The sequence below is a fragment of the Lolium rigidum genome, unplaced genomic scaffold (genome assembly GCF_022539505.1).
Source record: "Lolium rigidum isolate FL_2022 unplaced genomic scaffold, APGP_CSIRO_Lrig_0.1 contig_10549_1, whole genome shotgun sequence".
NCBI lineage: Eukaryota > Viridiplantae > Streptophyta > Magnoliopsida > Poales > Poaceae > Lolium > Lolium rigidum.
This window is the reverse complement of record NW_025899794.1, coordinates 10415-17876: the sequence shown is the minus strand read 5'-3', so window position 1 is coordinate 17876 and position 7462 is coordinate 10415. Positions and strand designations below refer to the sequence as shown.

The window sequence follows — 7462 nt, the reverse complement described above, 5'->3', positions numbered from 1 at the left end:
CGGCAGCAACGGTGGCACGCGATGCGCGCCAAGCTGGCGGCAGCGACCTTCTGCGTGGCCACAGAGTGCGGCGTCGAGTTCGGGCGTGGAGAGGCTGTGGAGCTGGTGCGAGCCGTCGGGGGGAGAGTGCGGGGAGGAGCAGGAGGAGGGAGCGGAGGAGCACGCGGCGTGGCGCCGCTCCTTCTCTTGAGCAGGCTGGCCCTGGATGCGGTCAAGAAACCTGCAGCGGCGGCGCCCATCGACCATCAGCACAGGTACACATTCAAGCCAGGCGCACTTCTCTTGTCGTTCAAGGGAGGCACCTTCTTTTGTTCGAGCCTTTTTGTGCTGCTGCTGGTTTCCGTTTCTTGATTTTTACTTGTCGATTATTTGGTGAATCCGTTGAGCTGATTTGGTCTTTTCCCTTTTTATATACGTGCAGCGGCAGGCTTTGAAGGATCCGCAATGAGCTCGAGTAGGGATTGTTCCGTTTATCTTTGGTGACTGTGCCTACCTGCAGCATCCTCTGTATTTCTATCAATGGGTGATTTTCAGAATATAGGTTGGTTGCAGAATTGGCTTATTAAAGTTTATAAATTAAAGTCCATGACTGTCTGATTACTGTAAGAATTGGATGTAGTTGGAATAACGGGATTGTTGCTCATTTAGAGATTTTGTTGCATCATCATTATTTTTCTAATGTTATGTGGTGGATTCATATATCGTGTTGCATAGTCAGGCCTAATATTGGATGAATTGGATGGGGCGATGTCGGGTGGGAGCAGGTCTTGGAGCGCGTCCGCGAGATGGGCGGCGGCGTGGAGGATGACTGGCGAGCGCAATGGAGGCGGACGAGACGATGGTGGTGGCGGGCGAGAGGAGGCACTGCTGGAGCGCGTCCTGTGGAGGGTGGCGACGGCCAGTCTTTGCACAAGGTCAGAGAAGAGCATCCCATTTGACACAACTGAGCTCCTTCTCTCCCCCTGGGAGCATCATCTTCTCTTTATTTTTACTGACTCCTTTTGATTCCTTCCACCCTAATTTTATTTTATTTCGCAGCTAGAGTTTGAATGTCTAGGGATTCACCGAGAGCGACAACAACCACCATTGGCCTTCGTGGACTCCATTGCTGCCCCAGGTGTGCTCATCCTCTTCTCTCTAGCTTTTCCCTGTTTATTCTCATGTACTCTATCCAACTACATATGATATTTCTCAAATATGTGCGCTCTTTCGTCAGGGTTGCTTGTTTTCTCCGAATGTTAATCTTAAAATTAAAAAGGCCGAACTGCCAAAAAGAGGCCAATGCTTGATTTTGCTCGCTATTCGGATGCCTATGGTCTATAATTGTTGTGTTTTGATTGCAGTTTCGTTACCGGGTTTGCTTTGGCACATAGAGTGCTTACAGATCAAGCCCTCTACTTGGCTGCTTTGAGGTGAGCCCTTTCAGTCCCTCCGCTTTTTAAGCTGCTGAGTGAAACCAGGACCTTTCATATGACAATCAATTCTGCCATTAATTTATGTTTATATAATTTGTAGTTTCAGCTACATTGGTCTACCCTCAAATTTAATTTTCTCCGCATGTTCATCAAATTGAATACTGATAATCTTTGTAGTTATTTTCAGTTTTGTTTAATCTATCTCGCTTTTTTGCCTCTAGATTGGTTGCGTAGTAAGCAATAATGACTAGGAGTAGCATCTTTTTACCATACTTGTTTCCCCTGTCCAAGCATGCATCTTATGGTTGGTGTGTGATTTGAGCTGACACATTAATTTACTGAAAATAACATATATTTTGTGTGCCGGTGACATCGGCTGGTGTTGGTTGGGGGCAGACAACGGCATGTTTTGCAGCTCGGGGAGTCGGCGGCGGCGGCAGATGGGTCCTGCACCTTCAAGGTGTTTTGCTGCCTCTCTGCTTCCTGATTACGTTAATTAGGCCATGTGTGCCATGTTGGTAATATTTTTAGTAGTGCTTCTCGCATACTGGTTTTTACACTTCACTTTATGGTGTTGGAAATATAAATAGTGATCATGAAGATATCAATAGCAGATGAATCAAGGAAACTTAGTTTGTATACTTTAGTTTATAGTATACTAGCAAGAAATAGCGCGGCGGCACGCCGCGCCGATTGTAGTTGAAAGTTAAAGAATGAAAGATGTGTTTATTTTGTCGATTGTGTTGCTAATTTGTGTGAATGTTAATCCACCGTCCTAAGTATTATTAGGACGTTATTACCAGTGAAATCATCTACCAAGCAGAAATTTAGATACATGTGGATGTGCTACATGTATGGGTACAGTGACGTGTAGAATAGCTGTCAAGTCTATATCTGTCCCAAATTTCATTACATCATTGAACAGAAACGAAACAATTAAATACTGAATTCAAGAACTCGACACACAGTTGGTAACCTGAGAACATATTTGATGATTATGTCGCTCAGGTGCTACACAGTATGATAGCCGACACCAAGGACTCCCAATAGCAAGGAAAACAATTCAGCTCATGTTATTGGACCATCACACATGTACTGATTGGAATTTATATTAAACACTCCAATCACAAAGGGGAGTATCTACAATTTACATTCAATTAGTTGTTTGTTCATCTCTACAGATTGTGTGTCCCAAACCTGCAGAAGTTTATCATCATCACGATTAACTGAATAGATTACCGTAAAGTGACACAGAAATTTCTTTGGCTCTTGAAGGAGAGTACGCATTGAAAGCCGACACCAAGGACTCCCGATAGCAAGGACAACAATTCAGCTCATGTTATTGGACCATCACACCTGTACTGATTGAAATTTATATTAAACACTCCAATCACAAAGGGGAGTAACACCAATTTACATTCAATTAGTTGTTTCTTCGTCTCTACAGATTGTGTGTCCCAAACCTGCAGAAGTTTATCATCATCACGATTAACTGAATAGATTACCGTAAAGTGACACAGAAAATTCTTTGGCTCTTGAAGGAGAGTATGCATTTAAAAAAAAGCACATATAGTATAGAAGAAGATTGTGCAATGCTCAAAGGGCTATCCTTAGAGAACCGTCTGCCCTAAAGAGGACTGATATCTAATTTATTTTGTGTTCTGATGCGATTATGACAGTCCATACAATAGTACCTTGGTGTCGGCTATCATGCCTTCTAATTTCTGCTGCTCTGATGTCTCCTGTTTCCCTTCTAAAGTTGCAACGTAGGCATATACATCCTTCATTGGCAAACTGAAAAATGAGGTCACTATTAGTGCTGATATTTCTTAGCTAATGCTGAGGCTTGTAGTCTCCTTTTTAGTAGTTATAAATCCTATAACCATGCTTTTCACATGTCAAAGTGCAGTAATAATGTATATATTTAGCGAATATGTACCGAGTAATCGTGCAGGTACTGGTACATCTCTATACATACTGCACAAGATATACACCAACAGGTGATTACAAACGGCATCAAAATTTTGTATTACATCCTTCTTACTACGACCTCTAGTATAACAAATTCAATGTGGACAAAGAAAAAATCAGAACAGGAACTTAGGTAGTGAAAAGTTTACAATGATCTCCAACTAACCTGAATATTAATTAGCTTGTGAAGAAATGGAATATCAGTTTGCTTGGCTTGAATGTCAAATCCATGTCTTTTCCCCATGCTCCTTATGGGCAGTACCCAAAAATTAGCACATGATTAACACATATTGAAAATATTCATCAACCTAGAGAAAATGTTGGACATTGATCAACATCAACCGACGATAGAGCGATTTTGCTCCTGAAGCAGGAGTCATGACGATACTCTATCGTTGCCCTTGATTCTAGTACTGACTATAGAAAAGGGTGTCGTGTCCCTGAGCAGTGGCATCGTAGAAGAGGCGTGGCATATACAAAAAAGGCAAATTTGTGAGTTTCTTAAGAAAACACATGATTAATGCTATACTCCCTCCGTCCTCAAATAAGTGGACATCTAGCCTCAAAATTTGTCCATGAAAGAGTGTACTTCTATATTCCCAATGCACATTAAATGAGCAAAAATTGTTTCTCTCTCATCGCACAGAAATCAAACCCAATAATATTCAGCACATGTTATCTTAATTTTATACATGCACTTAGCCTATTAGAGGTGAAATAATTAAAGAAGAGAGAGATGATAGCTGCATCTTCCCAATGCAATTTTTCTCTCCTTTTGCTAATCTACCTTGAAAATCCCGCACGTCCACTTATTTGTGGACGGAGGGAGTATATGGCATTTTCATCTGACTAAAATTCAGAATGTCAATCAATTTGGCAAAGGACCAATCAAAACCAGACTCATAAAAAAGTGTCATAAGCCTCCAATTGAAGAAAAATGTAGATACCACGGTATTCTAGAGGAACTAACTAACCGTGGTTATAAGAATGAGAACTTCTACCTATGCAAATAGTGATATTCGACATGCAATGCAAACATGCTAAACAGCAACCCAATATAGGCTTGCTACAGATAGGTTAGTTCATACCAAGGTGAAGGATAGATAAGTAACCTCTATAATATCTGGACAATTGCATTTATTAGCATTTATTGTTTCTTAAATTGGTGATACACTGAAGCTATCTAGCAGCACATTGAAGTCAACCCACTCACGGTACTTCCATGGTTAATCCCCGGGGTGGTGACAATTTGTATTGTTAGCTGGAGGGGATCAATAATCTGGTGGATGATCCCTTGCCCGAGTAAATAGACCGTCTGTGTGTCATGCAAAGAAAGGTAATTAAATCAATGCATCTGCAAATCTGCAGAAGTATTGACAGTATATAATTACAGTTGAAAATAGAGAATGAAGATTGTATAGAATTAGTTTTGCACAATGACAGGTGATAATGGAGACAGGTTGTAAATAAGCCTATAATTGTAGTGTGCTTATATGACCCTAGATAGTAGTAGGAAACGGTGAAGTTTTGTATTGAACTCCAAACTATCTTATATAGATGCATTCGTTTTTCATGTAATCTAGATAACCTGCGATTTGATCATACATCTGATTCACACTATGAATGATCTATGATCGTGGAACCAAAATTAATAAACAGATACGAATAACTAAATAAAAATTTCGAGCAATTCTGTGAAAATGATCTTTCCTTGCTATGTAGGTCATGGGAAACTAATATGAGAACTCATTAATTATTTATTTTAAACAAATCTGATATCGAAGAAATAGGGCAATCATGTTTTTAAGTACTCAAGAGCATGGATGTTTCACATTCACTGGGCTTAATATCTTTAGACATAATTAGTTGACCAAAATTAGACTATCCATGCATTTAATTCCATCTTGTAGAAGTGCAGATGCATGTTTAACACTGTAGAGGGTAGGCCAATTAAATAATGTAGAAGGCCGAGAAATACTCACATAAAAATGCATATGAATAGACTACACATTTCCTCTCAGCAAGAGAGTCAGCAAGAACTTTAGCACAAAAAAGGATGGAAGAGCTCACAGCTTTATCATAAAGTGATCTCTGAAAAAAAATAAGAGTGAATGGAAACATCAGTCAATTAGACACACGAAATATATACAAAGAGAATACAAGAATGCAAAAAATAAACACATATTAAATGCAACGCCTAGATATGACCGACCAATTCTTGGTACACTATAATCCGCGGGTAGCTGGCGAGAGCACACTGGGGCGGCGGGTTGGGAGTGCCGTGCCGCCATTCCGAGAGATCGAGGGCTCACGGTGGAGGTCGTCGTCTTAGTCCTGTCAGCGGCAGCTGCAGAATATAGATTTGTGCAGATATATAGTAATGTTACTCATTTACCATCTAATATGTGGACGAATAAATAAAGGAGATGAAATGGATTCACCGTCAGATTAATTACACCTATGTGAATAAATCTTCTGAGGATCCAACTATTTTGTATATTAATTAGGAGCATGCGAGATTATTATTTCTAATCGACGATAGCAAGAAAAATATGTGCTCTTTATTAAGAATAAGGTAGCCCATCTAATCTGAGTGTTCCACTAAGTAATGTGCTAGCGAGGATGTACAGTATGGTTGTTTGCAGTTTCGCTTGCAATATAATTTTTTTTAATTTACCTAGCTCATAACTGAGTTTTTCCCCATTATAGCAAACTACTTGTAGTGCTTCACGTACGCAATAAGAATAATTTTCCATACTCATTTCTTGTTAATTCATGAGCATGGTCCTTAACAGCATAACTGGAACATATACAAAAGGTCCTATAAGGTTCCCAATACACCATGAAACTCTAATCTACTCGGATATGTCCAATGGTCTCTAACAATGAATAATCTACATGGAAGACCCCAGGTCTGATTCAATTTTCTATAGCAGTTCATACAAAATAAATTAAATGAGTATGTAAAATATGGGCAAAGAAGATCATATCATGATGTAGCTGTTATCAACCAGTCAATATTTAAAAAATGACAGAGAAGGATCATATCATGAAACAAGGTAAGCCAGAGCAGCGGTAAACCTAGTTGGACGATCCACTGACAGAAAGCCGGGATGGGTGGCGAAGCCATGATCGTCAGAACGATAAAGTGCTCTCTTCTTTCACTGCTTTGAAGGTGCTACTGATGATGGTGGTGACTGTGCCGGACCCGGTCTGCCTCATGCTGCGAAAGAAAAAAAAATCATCACATATTTATCTATTGAAGAAACTGCAGGGCTCCCTAGTGGTAAGACACAAAAACCGCATATATAATTATCTAATGTCAGCATAAGCAAGTTGTCAGTTTCCCACAAACTTAATTTAGCATGCAGTAAACCTTCAAAGAGAGTAGTGGGCATCAATAATCTACCATTATATTCGGTGCAAGCCTACTAATTCATACATTATCAAATGATTTTCATCAACAACAAAAAATTCTTGTATTCGTTTCATCAAACACATGGTGTGCAAGAAGCCATTAAGAGCATAAGCAAGTTGCCAATTTTCCACAAACTTAATTTGGCATGCAGTAAACCTTCAAAGAGAGTGGTGGACATAAATAATCTACCATTATATTCGGTGCAAGCCTACTAATTCTTCCATTATCAAATGATTGTCATCAATAAAAAGAAAATCTTGTATTCATTTCATCAAACACATGGTGTGCAAGAAGCCATTGCAAACGAATGGAAGGGGAATCATCTATTTCATGTCAGGCATGTAACACCACCGTCATAACTGCTATCTGTGTGTGCAACTCCTTGTGTTGATGCTCTGGGTTGTGGGGATGGAGGAGGGAGTGGTCTGGCGAGCGTACCTAGGCAAGCACAACCGCCGGTGTCGCCGTTGGTCGCGTGGTCGATGTTGCCGTCCCATCCTCACCGCGTCCGTTGCTGCCTGAGAAAGAGAGGAAGAGGAGGTGAGATACAACATAGAGGAAGGGATTGAGATGAACCAACTAAGTGCGTTCATGGAAATGAGGGAACACATGTGGAGGATGTCATAGCAGCGCATCAAATCCTCAACCAGTTGCTAGC

At 40.4% G+C, this 7462-nt stretch overlaps 1 long non-coding RNA gene across 1 annotated transcript; it reads left to right on the top strand.

The window, feature by feature from the left end:
• Positions 1-1049: 1049 nt before the first annotated feature.
• On the top strand, positions 1050-1824 carry LOC124680229. The gene is made up of 3 exons (XR_006995453.1): positions 1050-1117; positions 1344-1412; positions 1812-1824. It is a non-coding gene; the product is annotated as an uncharacterized LOC124680229 (long non-coding RNA).
• The last annotated feature ends 5638 nt before the right edge of the window (positions 1825-7462 follow it).